This window comes from Aquila chrysaetos, chromosome 9 (genome assembly GCF_900496995.4).
Source record: "Aquila chrysaetos chrysaetos chromosome 9, bAquChr1.4, whole genome shotgun sequence".
Lineage (NCBI taxonomy): Eukaryota > Metazoa > Chordata > Aves > Accipitriformes > Accipitridae > Aquila > Aquila chrysaetos.
In genome coordinates, this window is record NC_044012.1 from 15,888,414 (window position 1) to 15,908,434 (window position 20,021).

The 20,021-nt window shown below is 40.4% G+C and overlaps 1 long non-coding RNA gene across 2 annotated transcripts in view; it reads right to left on the reverse strand.

Moving 5' to 3' along the window:
• Positions 1–20,021, reverse strand: part of LOC115345818 — a 131,197-nt gene that overhangs the window by 2,451 nt on the left and 108,725 nt on the right. The window contains exons 9-10 of one of the 2 annotated variants that reach the window (XR_003924937.2): positions 11,323–11,419; positions 1,323–1,417 (exon numbers count right to left, since the gene is read on the reverse strand). This is a non-coding gene — a long non-coding RNA (uncharacterized LOC115345818). The remainder of the gene's footprint in view (positions 1–1,322; positions 1,418–11,322; positions 11,420–20,021) is intronic. The other variant, XR_003924938.2, reaches the window with a different exon arrangement.

Here is a 20,021-nt window from a genome sequence, read left to right on the forward strand (position 1 = left end):
TTGAAGAAGAGACTACACGTGTATGTCTACTCTGAAGACCGTCTCTGAAGGAGAACAAGGATGTCTGTGTCATGAATACAGAGTCTTGTAAATAAGGCTCCAGACAGTTCATTTGTATAAACAAAAGAGTAAAAGCAAAGCTAAAAAAGAAAGTGATATACAGGACAGGATTTTCTAGACTGGTGTGAACTTCAAATGGAAACAGAAGAGTTTGGTGTTTTATAGAACATGTCCCAGTCAGCCTCAGCACAATAAAACATGGTGGCTCCCAGCACTTCATAGCGTTTGCTTGGCCAACAAGACCTTGATCCCTGTTCTGCACGTCAGACTGCTGCATCAGTGCAGACCCTGCTGTGGCTCTCTGCAGGCACAGCAGTTTCTGCGGCTTGTAGGGTTGGGGTTGAATTAGGTACATTTTATATACAAATGCAAAACAGATATTCCAGGTATTACAAATATTAGGCGACGTTATGTAACTTAGGACTATGCATCCAGACTCCTGGATTTACTAATATATTGTAGGTCTTGTGTTTATTTGGAAGGAAATTTATATATCAAGCACTCTGAGTAGTGGTATGTACTCAACTTCTATTGACTTGCAACTGGTTGGAAGTAATTATGATTTCTCAATAAGCATCAGAACTCAGCCATAAAGTTCAATTATTTTGACATAAGAGATCAATAACAGGAATCCAAAGCAATTATAGGGCCATGATTCAGAAGTTGCTTGGCTAAAAATGATCACGTAGTGAATCAGTCCTTGACTACAGCTACAAGTTCAATTGGCGGTGTGGTTCTTCACATCAAAGCGCATGTAAACAATGGTTTATGCTATTAATGTAAGCTGCTGTTATTTTGCATTTCCAGAGCACACCTCACACCATGGGCTGCATCCTGGGCTGAACACATCCTTTCCCAGAGAAACTGATTGTAATATTGAAATGTGCCATCATTCATATCTGTGAAAGCACAGAGATAACAGTGTACATTCACTTCTTTTTTAAATCAGCATCAACACGCTGTCTCTCACATTAAATATTGATCAAAATTCTGAGTCAACAAATTTCATCACTGAAACAAACAGAAGGCAGTAGTGGGATGCCCACTGCCAGGGCCAGTCCTGAGCAACTGCGCTGGCCGCTTTTCCAAAGCACTCCTGCTGCCCTTTCCCTCCCGGCATGTGGACTGGCGGCGAGCTCTGCTGTCACAACTCAGCTGTGTGGCCAAGTGATTACCGTGTGCTTCCTAGCTCCACACCACGCTGCCTCCTGCCCACCATCCCAAAGCGACACTGCTACCTAATAGTGTCAAGACAGTGGTACCATATCTCTTTAATGATTGCCTTGTTCCTGATGTCTTCTCCCAGTTCCTTTGCTGTAATAAGCAGACAGCTGGCACTAAACACCAGTGGTTTTTCCTGGGTATGATAATGATTCGACATAAAAGATAATGTTAGACACAGTTAGGTACAGATGTGACTTTGGCAGTTTCCCTCCTTTCCCATTTCCTTCTGCTGTCTTTGAAACAAGTCTACAGCAAGCAAAAATGAGCAATGAAGTATTGCTGCTATTTTGTTTTATTTACTAGTGCTGCTGCATCTGAACAGACATTGACTGCTGTTTCATCTGACTGGGCCCAAACAAGTTCCACCCTTAGGAAGCTGAGACATTTCCACTTTTGCATTGCAATCATTACATTCCAAGAATGTGGAGGACAGTTCTGGAGTACACCACATTAGCCTACAACGCAAAAAAAGTGTAAGTATGTGTGATTTAGGCTCCAACATTTGGTGCTTAGGGTCACAGCCTAGGCTGTTCAGTAATGTATTAAATAGCAGACAGTGTGTCTAACAATTTGACTAAGCAAACCATAGGGCTATGCTCAAAAAGCATTGCTCTGTTTTCAAATGACTTATTCAACTAAGTAAAAAAAAAAAAACCCCAACAACAAAAAAACCACCAAACTCCCAAACCTAAGAAGGATTTATTTTAGTAGGTTCAATAGTTTGTATATTGTTCACCTTAGAGATAAACATGTACCAAGTCCTTGTGCAGACAATTAAGAATTTTTCTGTGTCCCTCTATCACTGTCTATCACTGAGAGTAACCAGAGACCATGGCTGCAAAAAGACAAGACAAAAACCTTTCCCTTTTTTCTTACTTTCTACCCTAATACAACAGTCAAAATATTGTTATTTTAAATAGTTTAACCAATAATAGAATGGGTTAGAAACAGGGAAAAAAATGTAATGGAGATATTTTAATTTTTTTCTCCACCAACAGTCAAAACTTTCACATTTTATTTTCCAATCCATAAATTTTGACCAGCTTTGCTGACAAAAAAAAACATGAAAAGCAAGACACTCATGCCACTGAGAAGTGTTAAAGAGCACCCTTCAAGTTTCTTGGACAGCTGACTATCAAGAAACCAGAGCTTTCTTTAGAAGCAACGAGAAAGACTGTGTGTAGACAAACACTTGAGAAGCATAGCCTGTAAGAAAAAAACATCTCGTATCTTTTAAGCATTGCACCTAATACTGTTTTATATCCTTAAGAGCTATAAATGAAGTTGTTGATTATACACTAGTGTCATCACAATACCAGTGTGGTCTTAATCTGTCGTCATAATAGCGCACGTCTAATTTTCAAGTGTGGGTTGATTAACTGGACGGAAAGATCCCAACTTGTTGAGAACATTCAAATCGCGCCTTAAAGCAACGTGGCTATGTGCTGGTTATGATATGTAGGGACTTCTCAAATTAGAGCTTTGCACATGGGGCTCCTTGTTATTTTCCCAAAGGCTGCTCCTGCAAGCCACTACCCATGTGTGTGTGCAAGGTCACAGCAACAGCTACTTGTTTCTTTTGAGGACTTCTGTGAGCAAGCTTGCTTGGAAACTCCCAGGCCTGTTAAAGCTAAAGCATGCCAGCAACCCAAGGGGCCAGGCAGTTCTTCAAAGGAATCTCCCAGGCTTGGCATAACTTGAGTCCTTTGTCTAGGGACACAACATTTGTTTCTTGAAACTGGAGCAACTAGTGTAACTCGGCAGCCAAACCAGGTTGCATTGCCTGGACTGCTTCCTGGAACCTCTGCCACCCACTTCCACGCCAAGGCTTATCTGCTCCCTGCATGAGGCTTTCCAAAAACAAACTCCTTTCTGGCCTTTCCCTAAAAAGCCACTCACTCTTAAGCTTTCCCTGACCACTGGGACACAAATAAGGCAGCAGAAGTGAGACTCAGACCACCTCTGTTAAAGGGAGGTAACATCTCCTGCCACTTGACACCAGTATGCAGGTTTAGCACTATTCTGTGTTTTCTGCCATGGTTTTTGCTCTTTCATAAATATTTATATGTGTATTTTATTTGTGTTTTTTGTTTAATTTGGAAAATTTGAGGTGAAGTTATTTTACTTTTTCCTTCCTTGAGCTCTGTGGAAGGCATCTGTGTCATTCTGCTTGTGTGAGCACCAACAAATCCATCCCCTGAGACACAACTAATTAGTCACAGGGAGGCTTAAGTCTCCCTCCTAAGGAAGGAGGTAATGTCATGGTGGCAAAACCTGTCACCTTTGCCTGACCAACCTGAAGGAAGAAAGAGTGTTACTGCACACTCCAATCCATTCGTGTGACGGGGGAAATGATACTGAGTTATCTAGGGTGGAAAATGTAATAATCTAAAAATATTCAAAGAGAAATCGTCTCCAAGCAGTGCTAACATTTTCACAGGCAGCTCTCTCTTTCAGTGCCACAAACGAATCAGAGTATCAGCAACTAAGTGATGGGCAGTTATTTAATGAGTTAATCTCATTAGGATATTTGAACTCTCAGAAGAGGCTCAACCCATTAGCTACGTGAGAGCTTTGAAATGAGCCTTTCAAAAGGACTATAAGAATATATTAAAAAGTAGTTAATACACTGTGGACTTTACCAGGCTGTCTGGCAGGAGGAGGAGCAAGAGGTCATTGCTGGTGAGCTTCTCTGCAAGCCCTGCAGCCACAATAACTAATGGTCCCCAGTCACCCCTACAGCCCATCAAGTAACATCACTAACAGTTTGGATTCCTGTTGTTTCTAAGGTTGGCTTTGCTATTCTGTGCAATTTCACCCTGCTTCCCAATTTTGAATCCTACAGCTTTTCCTGATCTCTGTAGTTAAACCTGAACTAGTCTTACTTTGTATATAAGACAAAAAAACCCCATAATAATGGTTTTAAGTTAAAGTTGCTTAATCTCACATTCTCCATAGTGATGGTATCCCCTCTAACCCTTTCTTTATTTAACTTGAATTTAATTAACATAAATGCAGACTGTGATTAACTAAATTAAGAACAACAGAGTCTCATCTAGAACAACATCAAGTCATTACTTCGATTTCAGCGGAATACCATAGCTTACAAAATCACAACTCTGGAATTTACATTGTATAACTGGTTTCTGCTCTTTATATTTACTTATATTAGCTTCAGTAGAATTATTCACAGCAATAAAGTGAACGGTATCTGACCCTATAACATTAAATGAAAGGCATTTATAGCAGAACCTAGAGAATATCTTCCAGCAATAATTAAAACTCGGGGCAGAATAATTTTTTCCATCATCATAAATCACAATGAAATGTGGATATCTAATGTCTGATTATTCAGATCTGCTCCACAAAAGCAGTCAAGAAATGTCCACCACATAATTGCTAATGCTAATTGCATTTAGTCTATGGTTTTAAAAGCAGCGATATGAAAGGTTCGTGTTGTTTAGAGTATTGTAAAATGTAACTGTTAAGTAATGCATTTTCAAGAGTTTGGGGAACATTATTAAAGTTCATTTCCATGCTGCAGCTGCAGGAGTTGGAATTATGAAAGTGAAGAAGCTGTAAAATTGAAAAGGTCAGTAATGACATTCATCTATTCCAGCTGTCAAATCAAGGCAATGTTAACAAAACTAGTCTCTGGTAGAAAAGCTAATTGTCTACTTGTATTTTGGCTGCCCCAATACACATAGTCTACTGTGGCTAGTCTATAGGAAAGACCACACTGGAACAGCATATCATTTTTTGAACAGGCCTCTTGTAAACAAATGAACCTAATTTCCCTATATTAGGAAGCTCTAATGATTCTAAAACCCCAATCAGTCTACAAAGCTGCCAAATGTTTCAAGTCAGTGTTTAAAGAAAACAGTATGTGAATGAAGTGTATATATTCCTGGAAGCAGAGTTCAGTTTTCAGAGTGCTGGGAGTACAGGGCAAATTTTAAATTTTACTCTAATGAATTCTTGCAAGCAGCATTGCTAAAATGTCTCCTACCAAGGCATGTTTGATTATAACAACATACAGAAAAGTTCTGTCACAGACCAAACCTTTTATAGATGCCCTGGATTTAATGATCCCACAATGTGAAGGACCTTCTCTTCAACAGTAAACACGGATCAGTGGAGACTGAGTCTAAGACCTTTGTTATTGAACAACAGACCCCTGCCACGTGCAGGAAGAGCCCTCAGCAAGGAACAGTGAGACACTTGTGCTTTTTATGATGCACCAAATCCTGCCTTACACAGAGAATGACACTGCTCAACAACTGAGGCCAAAGAAAGGGGCCCCAGATCTGTAGCATGCCACTCATTCAAGGGAGTCCAGTGATTAATCTACACAATTTTATTGCAAGCCCCTCTGGCTATTTTCTATTGCTGTTTGGTTTTGTGTTTTCACCCTATATGCTGCAGCTGTTACCAGAGGTCTATACATACAACTTGAACAACCACACACAGCTGATGCTCAGTGTAAAGACTGTGTTCCCATAATGCACATATATGCCACCGCAAATTTTGATTTGTCCTGTGTTATGTAATACAAATGTTACAGAAACAGTCCAGCTTGACCTATGACAACATAATATTAGGTCAGCGTGTAGCTTTCTGGGTAATGTTTTATAAATCTTTTTGTTATCCGACTTTTTTCCTATGGAGAAGTATTGCAAAAGCTAGAAAGAATACTGACAATTCATGAAATATTCAGGTGTACAGTTGCAATCCTTTAATAAATGGAAGTGACCTTCAAAACAGACATCCCAAAGATTAAGAGAACTTCTCAAAAGATGGCATTTGTCACTAATCAATGACTTGAAGAACTTACACTCTTCCTAGAAATGAATACAAAAAAGACCTTTCAGAATTATACCACTTTAAAAGCAAATCATTCACAAAACTCACATAAAAGAACATTAATGAGCTAACAAAACAACGGAACAAAACATCAAACAAGCAAATTGAAAGGATAAATCCCCTTGTGCCTATCAGTACCTGTGTCCGTGTCTGGAGTGCTGGGAAAGCCACCCACACATCCACTTGCTGTTCCCAGGGGCTGGACGATGCTATCAGCATCTCTAAATTTCTTTTATTGTGAAATTGTATGTCAAAATGTTTATAACTTTTACAAATGGATTTCTTTTTTCATAGTCACACAGGTATCTTGGCTCTAACTGGGTCACTGTATTGGAACAGATGTAATCTCAGCAGAATACTGTGAGAAATCTGGGCTACATTAATGACTGATCCAATTACAGCGGAAATCTCTAGAAAACCCAGATTTATTAAGAACCAGGAGATAATTACCGTGTACTTCTAGGGATGACCAGATGGACCAGCCAGTCTCAAACTCTTTAAAGGTGCTGGAGCTGAATGAGAAGAGCCTATGCCATTGCCTACATAGCTGGAGAAATTCCCAATCTGAGGGTATGATGAAAAAGCCGGAGACTCACTGCAGACACCTGGGGGGACTGAATCTAAACGTGTCCTACCCCAGGAAGCAGCATGGCTTATGCATTGCTGTGAGGACAGGGTGACAGAGGACAAGGTGTCCAGGAGAGAATGACAGAGCAGGAATCAAGAAACCCCAGGCAGCTTTTTGTCCAAGGAGAGTATTTACACCAAAGAGCTCCTTATGATTTAATATCAGGTCCTCTTGAAAAGCTACATTTTCTTTCCTGAATAGGAAATAAATGCTCCCTTCCAAGTAGCAATCTGATCCCACGCTTAAGCAAACCCAACAATCTACCACAGATTTGCATCCAGAAAAAGAGAATGAAAAATACTTGAGAAATCTGAGTATAAACAGCTCCTTTTACCACTCCAAAGGCAGGTAAAATTTTACAGCATCCTCTGTGATCTTGATAAAATGCTTCATCAGAGGGACGTATCCTTGCCTCTAGTAAAACTGCATGTGTGAGTAGTCCCATTAAGGTAATTTGGATCTTAGAGGATGTCTGAAGTTAAACATTTAGTTAATTAGGAGCTTTGCTGAATCAAGGTCTTTTTTTTGGCTAAATATTTTACCTGAGAAGATATATTAAACAGTAGAAGATAATATTTCTCATCTATAGAACTTCCTGCCAGCTCCAAGATAGTAAATATTTACATTTCAGCCACTCTGATAGCTAATGTGACCTTTCTGCTGTACACTTTACACCTGTGGTGTATTTTACTTTCAGTGTTAACATTCTTTCTGGTCCATCTTACATTAACAAGCAGTATTTAAATATATGCAAATTTCATATTTTAGCTGATGTTTTAGAAACATTTTTAAGGTCACCCTGTTTGATCTATCACACAGACATAGCAAATTTATGCACCATATATCCTATCTCTACTTGTTTTTTACCTACATCTGTCTTCTCTGATTGCATTTGAATGGGGTTATTTTCTATTTTAAATAAAAGATTTATGCCTTAGCTGTCAGTTTGCCTTTATTTGAAAATTTAATTTTGTTTCTAGAAGTCTAGATTAACTTATTAGATTTAACTGTCCCTTGCGCGTTGCAGCAATAGCAGAAGTATATTTTCCCTTGTGGACAGAGTACATAAACAAAATGCTCTTGACTTAAAAATAAAGAACGTTATTACTCAGACCAATACAACACAGTCAGTCCAGGATACAGAAACTGGTTTTGTCTTTTTTAATAATGACGGTGAGCACTGGGAATTGACTAATAAATATGACAACTCACAAATCCAGCAGCCTCCAAAACCTGGGAAATGCTTTGCAGAAAAGGCATGTTCCCCCACAATGTCCCCTACACTTAGGTTAGTGAATATCCTTTCATGACACAGCACCACTGGGACACACAACTTGATCCCTGATACTCATGGATTTATTTAAATGAGGCAGAAATGAGAATCTGCACCACTGTTTCCAGTTAGTCAGAGGTCTATTTATTGATTCAGTGTGGTATTTCACATCTTCAGCGTGACACATTCTTTAGCATCTCTCAGCAGTGCTACATTCATAATACTGTTTCTCAAGCCCTGGAATTTCAGGGCTTTCCTAAAAGGATAGCCAACTCATTGCAGTTGCTGCCTGTGGTCCTTGCAATGCCCAGAACAGCTGAGTTCTCGGGAGGTGGGGAGGTGGGTGTTTGGGGGAGGTTTATCTTTTCAAATGTGTTCACACATTTTGACCCTTTTTTCTCCATTTTTCATTTCTAGAAGTACCTGGGCTTCTGACCAGTTCTGTTATTTTCTCTTCACATTGCAACATCCACGTAGACCCGGACAGAATCTGTTTTTAATCAACACCTGCACCTCTTATAAACACTAAAAGCCTACAGCTTGTGATTCTGCACTCTTAATAATATGCGCTGCTTTTGAAAGGAATTAAAGTGTTCCTGTATCAATAAAGTTCATAGTCAGGACCACCAAGAGCTTGCAGTATAATGATGCCAAGAACAGAGAAAGCAAAAAGCTGAAGGATAGGTATTTACTTGGCTATGTTAGTAAACCTTCAGTCACATAGTGGCAAACTGTGTCCTGATTCACTTTGTTAAATACTGAACATCATGAGCACAGGTCTTTTGAAGAGAAAAAGGAATTCCTTATACAAAGAAAACAAATGCATGCACATGGTGGCTTTTATCACTCACAGAATAGCTAAGAGTTGAATGGCACATATGACTACAAGGCCCTCTACTCTCCCATTCAGGGCAACAGCTATTTAATATAAGCAACAATGAAGAACAGCATGGCCACCAGTAAAAAAAAGAAGGCATTAAGAGAGGCAGAACAGGGCAAAGCTGAATCTGTTTGGTAGCCTTCGGTCTGTGCCACTATATGCATAAAGTGCTATCAGATCCAAGCAGTCACTGCAGTAACTAGTCAATCTTGACATCAGGTCCATAAAAATTAAGTGAAAATACCACAAAGCACAATCTCCACATATGCGACACCGTCAACACAAAAGCGGAGCCTTCCCAAATAGCTTGAAAAATTTCATCAGCTCCGAAACACTCTAAGATATGTATTTTAGATCCAATCATGAATATGAGCCTCCTGCTGTCATATCCAAGTAAAGAATACATATGAACTGTATAACATCACTTCTGGCATGGTATGACCATACTAGTGGAGGTACTGGGCAGGTAACCATCCAGCAGGGAAGGCTCACACTTACCTGCTCTCTTGACAGCAGGTTCCCCTGCTGAGGGGCATGAGTAAATCCATTCCAGCCCATCCCTTCTGCTGTGATAGCAAAAATTTATCAAGGATGCATTACGTTAAATCCTATGCCAATGACCTTTCAAAGCATCATACAAGACAGAAAATAAAAGGGTAAGACCTGCAAGGAAGTAAACTGTGCACTACACACTTAAAGGTTTCTTCATCATGCTTAAGAAGTAGAATATATTATCATGACAATTATTGTGTCACAGAAAGCACCTTCGAATACCAAATCAATTGTACAAACCACTGCACCAACACAGCTGAAAAGACAGCTCCTCCTCCAAAGTAGTGTCGCTTTGATTTAACAAGTAATTAATGAATACATAAACCCTGGAAAGAACTTTAATCTATCCCAGTGCCAAATAATTAATCATTCATTCCACGTTAAATCCTGTTCTGATAAATGTAATTAATATTTCACCATGGCACTGCAGAATAGAACAGTACCTGGGAGCAGAGAAAGGCAGCCTTCCATTTCTCCCTCGTTGTAACTCTGAAGTGATAGGCACTGTCTACAACTGACAGGTAATCCAGAATGCAGTGTTCCCCTGCAGTTGTAAATTAGGGTTTATGCATGGCATATATTGTGATTATAACAAGGCTTTTCTTCCTCTGACCTATTATTAAAAAAACAAACCCCAACAACTACGAAAAATAAGTCACCTGAGCTTGGTCAACCATTTTTCTGATCTGACAGCATTTGGGAAACCAGAGATTGCACTAATGTCTTGGTCTATACAATGTCACTGAACATATGCCGGGGCTGTGGATAGAGAACAAAGCATGTGCACGTTGTCTGCTTCCGTCCACAGAGAGCAGTGCTGCGTGTAAAAACAACTGGATGAAGATTTAAATCCTAATTTTACTGCAGGAAAACACTGGCCTCTTTTTTTGAAAGCTTGAAGTGTAATCAAGAAATGTGTTGATGTGTACAAAATTAAATTGCAGGAAACACTACGTTGATTTTTTTTCAGGGTGACACATCTCAGGAATACACATATTTCAGCAAAGAGTTTTGTGTGGAAGATTCTATAACAAAAAATTGCCTTGGGATCCTGCTGCCCAATTACTCAGAAGCAGAGAAGCATCCCTTCAGAGTGGTCTCCTTGCTCAGCATTCTCCAGTATGGCCACAAACTCTTCTTTCTAAACAAATTCTAACTATATTTTTATAGCTTCTTCTCATTCAAATGCAGAAAAATACCCTTGATTGATAATGCCAATTGCCCTGACAAGTTTTTACAGTCCTTACAAGAAATCCAGCTTGTGGCACAAAACTCTCCCAGAGTCACGTACTGATGTTCAGACAAAGGCAGCTGTAATTTCTCCCCTTCCTAAGATCCTGTATTATACTACTATCCCAGCTATCATTAATCTAATTCTCCATTATGTCCCAAATCAGTAAGGAGACAACTTTCGGATGGGGGTCTCTGGTGCAGTAAGACTAAACAGAACCACACGGAACCAGGCATTTTTAATTTCGGGACCTGTCAAGAGCTATTTTATATGCAAACTAATTTGCACACCTGATAACTGCTTATCTGTGGCGACTGCTATCTTTAACATCTAGATGGCAATTCTAGCCAATTATGCTGGACAGCATTTGCACATTTACAGAGAACTTTGATTCAGGATCATGGTTTTATCAGCTGAGATTCGTTTCAAAATACTTTGTTTTCCATTAGATCCAAATACTCTAAAAATGCACCTAACTTCTTGCTACTTGAATAGAACCTAAAACTATTACGAACTTGAGTCATACCTCTTTCTCAGAACATTTTTTAATGCTAAAATAAGACCTAAGTACCTAGGAAGTGCTAGTTTTAGGTTCATAAGAAACAACTGACCTGATTAGGAGCAATGGATCATTGAGGCAAGTATCCTGCTTCTGACAGCAGCCAGCACCAGAAGCTTCAAAGGAACAGTCCTGCCCCACAATAAAACCTACAAAATAGGAGGTTTTATTTAATGTGTTTCTTGATTGAGTTAACAGTTCTTTTGCACAGGAGACAACCTAACAAATGATTGTATTTGCCACATCTTTAATTTGTGCTTGCAGCAGTGGATGATATTTATACCCTTGTACCAATAGTCACATGGACTTGTTGGCCAGCTGCTGCACTGTCACCTCATTTCTGAATCCAACAAGGAATCCTTTTCCATATTCATGAACACTGCATTCATTTCTAAGATCCTGGAAACCCTCACTGAAGCTACGTGTTATAATCCAATTGATTTTTTTATTGCTTAAGATCAACAAAGCCTTAATTTGCTGTAGAAACAGTATCATGTGATGTCTCATATACATACACACACGACATTATTACATCTTTGCTATCGCATGTGTATTTTATTTCTATACATTCATTCTAATTATTTAAAATGGGGGCAACATTAAATTACGGATAGATGTGAATATACCATTGTACATTAGATTTGATGAGACTGCATTATGAAGAGTAACTGTTATAGGAAAACATATTTCTCCTTTATAAGAAAACCAATGTTAAATTGAAATGGTAGCTATCAGCCAAGGTTAGACCCATTCATGCTAATATGACCTTCAATTAGCGAAGCACACATCTTGAGATCCAGCTATTTTATCAGACACACAGTATAGGATGAGGAAATGTTGGTATCCTCGAAAGATTCTACTTTGAGGTGACCTTCTACTTAGCCAGGCTCATTAGGCAAAACAAAAATAATTGTGCAGCTTCTTCCTGGTCTCTCTTTAGAAGGTTTTCAGGAAGCTTCAAATTACAAATAATGACTTAACCCATGGATTGATGCCAATACTTAGCAGCTTAGACAGTTAACACATTCATCCTGTGCAGTTCCCCAGAGACACTGGTTTACAGTGTTTTCTTTTACTTAGCAGCAACAGCTATTGGCTTTTACTTAGAAAACACTACAAATCCACTTGGGTCCAGATTTTTGAAATAATAAATACCATTGTGACATCCCTAAATCAGCAAAGAAGAACTAATTTTCAGCAACATTTTCAAGGCCCAATAGCTTTCTCACTGAGGTGTCCAAATGGCAGCAAAGCTCTTCTGAAAATCTGGCTAACTTCAATGCTTAAGTAGCTGAATCATGAGACTTCTTTTATCCTCATCCACAAATATAGCCCTTTTGACAAAGCAAAGAAGTAGATATATATCATACTCCATTTGTAAGCTCCAATATGTTCAAAGAAGTTTGTGGCTGCTGAACAAATATTTATCCTAGCCAGAAAGAAAATCAATGTGATTATCATGTGGAATTTTCTCTAATTTTTACATGAGCCCTTTCAGCAATATGCTGTAGGCAACAAAGGAGTTACATACAATGCTTATTTATAAACAGCTATATTCCTTTTAAGTTACTTATTAGAATACAGAGAATTAAATTAGAGAGAGATGCTTAAGTACCTAAGCAGAAACAAGAAATGCAGGTAAGAGATCTTAAGGAAACAACTGGAAGGCTCACTCTTAGGAAGCAACCACCAGGGATAAGAATGGTGCAAACTTCATGAGACTGAAGAGGATGTTAAACCACCCTAAGACTCAGCATTAAAAGACAGAAGAACTGGTCGAACAAAGGACGGCTTCCCAGAAAAAATCAAAGAGTTGGCAGGGATGGAGGGGGATGTATAGGGAGAGGCAGCTGGTGTATGTTGCCTTTACTTACTGAGGTCAGCTGAGATGTAACAACTTACATTATAGTTAAGGATTTGGCTGTGCAAACCTAATAGATAGGATGAGACAATGGACTGATACAATTGGATCATCTTATATTCTTAGTACAGGAGAGACAATCTGAAATCAACGTTGTTGTACAATACCAATACCCTTCCCTTTAGTTTGCTGGCATATTCTGAGCACTCAAATATGTCACAATGCTTTTTTTTCTTTCCAAACTTGTCTTCTCTCCTGAAACCATTCCTTTTATATCCCTCTTTGGCTGTGCCCATCATCATGTATGCGCACACATTTCTCCAGCGTTTTCCCAGTCAGGTGAGGATGGAGACATTCCCAGGTCTTCCAGCACGCTCATACAGACCTTCTTGGCTGTTGCGTTTTTTTTATTGTTGTTGGGGTTTGGTTTTGCTTTTGCTTTCGTTTTTTCCTTAGTTAAAGAAGTCATTTGAAAACGAAGAGAGCAATGCATTTTGAGCGTAGCCTTATAGTGTGCTTAGCCAGATTGTTAGACACGCGGCCTGCTATTTAATACATTTTTGAGTGGAAGTTCTTACTATTTACCGCTCTTTTTTTCCCTCAGCGACATTAATAGCCAGAGAAACGAGTCCCTGGACATACTCCCCTTTTGTCCCCCCCTCCTTTCACGAAATCGGTACAACAGGCAGCCTCCGAAGTGTTTAACAAAGCCCGGGCTTGCAGGACCTGCGCGGCGAGCAGGGCGGGGGGCGCGGCGGGGCCGGGAGCGCTCGGCCGTTTCTGCAGCACCATCCCCATCTGCTGCCCCGCGCCGGCATAGCAGCCGCAAGAACAGCCGCCTCGGACGAGCAACGTCGGCCTCGCACCCTTGTGCGGCTAAGCTCTCAATAACTTCGTATTTAGACATCATCCGAGACCTTTCCTGCCAGCCTGGCGTTGCCCGCGCCCGCAGTCTGGTCAAACAGACCGATCCGGCAGCGCGCTCTGCAAAGCTCCTGCTGGTTTCACGGGTTAGTAATATTTACGTGACATTTTCCCCCGGAGCGTTTCTAAAATCTTGACTTTCTCTGCATTAGTGAAAAAGAATAAAACCAACAAAGGAAAAAACTCTGATATGCTTATGATTAAGTGCAGCCATTAATGTAAACACTCGAGCGGGAGGCTATCAAGTTGCTCCCCAGCAACACACCCGGCACCTCTGTCAGAGCATCTCGGGGGGCTGGTAGAGTTGAGGTATGTGTGTGGCAGCAGACCAGGACAGCATATTAAGAAGAGTGTAGCTGTATTTCCTAGAATAATATTTCTAAACCGTGTCTTTAGAGTAAAGGAATCTCTCAACTTCCTAAGATCACGTTCTGTCAAGCTGCCACGATAATTTTATTTACAACCAATTAAGATGCATACACTGTTAATTTCACGTGCACATATACACACACACACTTTGCTTGCTTGCATTTGTGGGAATGCACGTAGGCTTTTTTAAGAGGTGGTTTTTTTCTCTTCACCACTGTTTGACAGAAGACCTTCTGATGTCTTACAGAGCAGCAGTGGCCCAGAGACCACAGCCTGAGAAAGAGCTCCGCAGATGGGGCTGCAGGGATCCTTCATTTATCAACTACTTGATTCATTTGATGTGGGCTGATACTTGCTCTTGGCTTTGCTGGTTTTTTTGTTGTTTTTTTTTTTCTTTTTCTAATTTAACTTGTGTTTCTAAGAACATCTGTAGTAGATTCTCTTATGTATAAAAACATAAAATCATGTCTTGTACACAGGTAGTAAAAGCACTGATTTGCTAGTGCAGTGTGTTTCTCAAACTAGTTGGGTTCATTCTGGCAGTGTACTTTATCAAAGCTGTATTTTGCCTGCAGCAAAACAAACTGTCAGCTGTTACAGATGAATAATTATTTTTCATATTAAAATGTGGCTGTATGACAGTTCATTGTATCCATTAAACAGCTACCTATTCTTCAGGCTGGAATCAGAACTGCTTTCAGAGAGTATCCAGCTTGCTACTGAAATGATTTAAATAGGTCGAGTGTAACACTAAATATGATCAAGGCAAAAAGCCAGTCAATAAAGCTGTCAGTTTTACCCTAATAAAGCAGGAAGGCCTTCGCTATTTCTCTGTAGCAGACAGTTTATTGTCCAGCTGTATGCAACGACTTCAGGACATCTGGCCACTTAACCAATGAGTATGAAGTCCAGAACACCAAAGGAGCTATAAGCGAAATAATCAGTGGTCTGATTCTCTTTTGTACTGAAGACCCTGCACACAGCTCTAACATCAACAGACTGCATGGTTTTGGTGTAAAATGCATGAGATTTTAACATTCCTGGGAGCTCTCAAAACATGACGAAGAGTCTTGATGGAAAGACAATCACATCTGAAGAACTACGTATTTTCTAGGCGAGGTCATACTGCTTATATGGTGGGGCATAAGGGGAAATGCAGGAGTGCATTTATCTCACCTAGAAGGTTGTAGGGCCTTGTCTTGCAGCTGAAACAAGTACCTGCCTTTGAGAGAGCTTCCTCACTTCTCCTTTCCATCAGTGGTCAAAGCTAAATTAATCTGGATGGAGGCCCTGGTCTCAGTGCAGAGGCACTATGAAAGTCCCTGCCCCTCTGCCAGTGGGGAGCAGTGCCCGTTGGCCGGCACCAACTCCCGGTACCTGCCTTAAGCCACAGTTGGACACATCAAGAGCATCAGTGGTCCCAGATGGGAAGTATACACAACAGTCTTAGCCAACACAGGGTGGCTGTCAACTGTTCTGCTCTGTAACAAGGTTTACCTGGCTTACCTGTAACCTAATTCAGAGGCATAAAGGATGGGCTCAAGACTATGCCAAACCAGACAGTGCAGTCAACGCTCGGTACTGCCTGTGTGTAAGGCAATAACATTCTTTGCTCTAGTTACTCTACAAGCAGCTCCTGCCCAGACCGAAAGATTCACTGAGTTACACAGCTAACCCAATCAGCTTCTTCACCCTGCAAACCCTTATGTAAGGCCTCAGGTAGTCCTGTGCACATAGAAATCCCCTTGCTTTAGCAAACACATCAAACTGTCACTTTCATTGCTACAGATTAGGGCTTAAAAATAGACTTGACATCTGGATTTTCTGGTTTATACAACAGAGTTAAAGTTCAATATATTGATATGAGCTGTGAGGCTTATTTCCTTCAGGGTGCAATCAAAGCATGTGAATTTCTACAGCTGCAAGTGCACAGCTTTGGTATGACTGGAGGTACAGAAGCTGCTGTGGTAGCCCGCAGGCAGCTGATGTTAGACTAGCCTGCGAGACCATGCTGGTGGGCAATGCTGGCATATCTGTGTGTTTTCACTTCTGCAAGTGATCCCACATCCTGTGCTTCCTCCAGGATAGTTCTGGAAAGCAGTTATGCATCATGATGAAAACTGTCCTCATCACCATTTTCTCAGGACACATTGCTCCCCCCTGTCTGATGAGTCTAACACAGGGATCTGTGTTATCTCACAAAAAGGGCAGTGATGGATTTGGAAAGCCAAGAGGCTTAAGTGACCTTCTTCTCACACCTGTGCACTCACAGGGTCACTTACAAGGAGGCTGGGCTAACACAGACACTTAATTTGCTGGAGAACTGATGGGAAGTGGTTGCCAGCTCATCTGTGTAATTATGGTAATAAGTTGTCACACAGCCCCCAGGCACCCTCAGACTATGGAGATTTCCAAGATACAGGAAGGAAATATTAACCTGTTACACAGAAGAGGAAAACAAGAGAAGGACACGGCAAGTCAGGGGTAAAAATAGGAACAAATCCCAGATATCCCTCCTCTCCAAGTGAGTTCCTCCTCTACTGAAATACAGAGCCATCCTCTTGTCACCTACCATTTTGTTTGAGCTTGTTCGGTCGTGGAGAAATCTGTCTGATGAAATGAAACATCTCCTCCCAGAAATGAGGTAGCTGCTGAGAGTACTGGCTTCACACAGTCGTCAAGGCAAATGCCTTAGGACTGAGCTGTTCGACCTGCAATGGAAAACAATTTTGCTTTTTTTCTTCCCACTAGGCATAAGTCTTCCCTGTCTCTGTTGTGCTAGTGAAAGCAAATTTCACTGGAAACTGAATCCATTTACAAATATTTTGACAGACTGAGACAGTTGCTCAGGAAAAAAATGATTAAATGTATGCAGATAAAATACAGTGTCATGTGAACAGCTGCTGCACAGACCCACAGCCTGTGTAGACTTAATTTTATTTATGCTTTTTAAAGGCTATGTGGGTGTCCCTGTAAAACAGAAACAAAGTGAACATTATTCCCATTGGTGATAAATTAAATAAAAACCTCAGATGATTAATTCTCCAAAATGTGCAGTCTTGACTTTTTTTTTCACTTTTTGGCAGGAAGATATAAATGCAAAATTGTACCAACACTGCTCTTATATACACTCAGACGTCTCATTCTATAGATTTCATTGGCAACTCCCTTTGAGGCTGTCTCAGTTTCTGACTGGAACAGGTCATTATGTGTGTGCCTCAATCCATCACTTTTGAAGTATCCTGCAAAGAGATTGCCATTAAAAGCCAGTGCAGCGAAACCAACTATCTTCCATCTAAAACATGACTTGCATTTTTGTACCACATCTTACTTTTTCTACTCTTAACATTATATTACCTATCTATATAGTTAATTTCCTGTAGGGGCAGAGATCATGCTGTACCTGCTTTTTCTGCACCAATTACTGTTATTTTAAGACTGTGTAGAAATGTCTGCAAATAAACTTTAGCTGAAAGTTCCTGATGCTTTCCCCTGACACCGTCATTGGAACATTATGACCATAAGCCCCCCTGCCTATAACAGTTATAACTGATTTTGTTCCAAATTCTGGACACCTGAGCAGTGAAACACTTAAAGTGTTTCAAATGCCAGGATCAGTCTATAAGCAACCGGCAACAAATTTCAGATGCAGGTGTTGCACTGAGTGACATCATAAACGGACAAACTGCTTCTCCATAAATGCCAGCACTTCCTATAACCTCTCTTGCCCAGGCTTTATATAGAGAGATCACAATCTGCACAAAGCCGTGATGCTTACTGCACATACACAGACACATTTTTGTCACCTTTACAGAACTTGAGATACATGTTTTGACACCCAAATTCACATACTCAATCCAACACTAGAAAACAAAATATCAGTGAAGGAAAAATAATTCAATGTGCCTTGCTCTCTGAGAGTTCAAATAATCTTTTCATGCAGTAAGACTGCAATACATAGGTAAAAACATGCTAGTTCAACTGGATCACCACTTAAACAGAAAAAGGAAGTGCAGGGTGCTCAGACAACAACCATGAAGCAGCCTTGCACAGCCAGAGCCATTTTGCATGTGAGTTACCCCCAGCATTACATGATCCATGAAAGTGAGAGCAAGCTTAGCGCATTTGCTGATTCTTGCCTGGCCCCAGAGAGAGCAAGGCAGATGATACTCTAAGGCCTTGCAGTGCCAAATCAGCTCCTGGTCTTTAGACAACCAGCACCGTAGGATGCCTTTACTCTTAAACACAAGAAGCCACACAGTACCTAGCATGAGGTCGTAAAGAATTTAGGGATGAATGGGACATGCTCACCCAAAGGCCAACCTTGCAAGGATAACACTGCTGTTTGGAATAGTGCTGAGAGTTTTTAAAGGGTGAACCGCCCCATGGCAAAAAAGCTGATAATAAAAATAATCTATAAATGCCCTATTCTAATGTACAAGATGTCTCTTACTGCTTGTTGCTCTCCGAGCACTTCTCCTGTCAAATTCTACTTTCCAACTGATGAAAAAAAATATCTACAGTGTTTCATAATGACAGGGCACAGCTACTTTAAGGCTGCTGATGAATAAGGAGGCCTTGAACACAGCTATGACAATGCAACGTTTGTTGTTTGCCACATGAGAAAACAAATGCCAAACCACTTCATTCAGGGTCTTCTATTCATCACCCCCTTTTAAAAAAACAGGAGCAAAAGACTGGGACTAGAAATAACACCGTGTGGAACAACATTCTCAACACCAGTGACAGCTTACTGGGGAGCTGCTGCTCGTGAACTGGTACGCCAGCTTACCACCATGCACATCTCAGGGAACAAGGACTATTTAGCCCATAAATTCTTTTACCTTGAAAGTTTGGTGAGCAACAGCTGAGCTCATATTTAAGAAACCTGTTCATACAGTTGGCCATCAACAGCTGGATTATCTCTTTCTATTGATCGTCTTTTGAAATTGTGGTATTTTATAACACAATCCATTTTGCATTTGCTGACCCCTGATTAAAAAGGGTTTTTAGACCGGGGTAGAAAGACAAAAAATACCTACATATTCACACAGGATGATAAGACAATTTGTCACATCGCAGCAAGGAAAACAAAGAGAACAACAGCTACCTGCGTACCTGGGACGCTGCCACCACACCAGCAGTTACGGGAGTCTGCTTGGAGCGCAGATGGAGGTCTGTGAACCACAAACCAGAGTTCACCATCTAGTCCCCTAAGGGGAAAATACTGTGACTTCCAACCTTACAGCAACAGTTTCAAATTAATTTTGTAAAGAAAGCTTTCCGAGCCATAGAAAATTTTTTTTTTATCACTTCGTTTAGAAATACTAAGCAGGTGCATTTACCACAAAAAATCTTCAGAACAATTCCAACTTTATGAAGAAGCTTATACTACTGCTAATTAAGATGAATAGTTTCAGGAGAGTCTGAGAAAAATAACACCTATACTCATAAAACTTGATGACAACATCTGATGCGTTACAGAGAAAAGTGATTACTCTAATGCACTATAATGCTTGATACATAGTCTCATGGCTCTCCCCTGCTGCGTTTTGTACAACCTATGAAGTCAACAAAGCACAGATAAAGAAACAAAT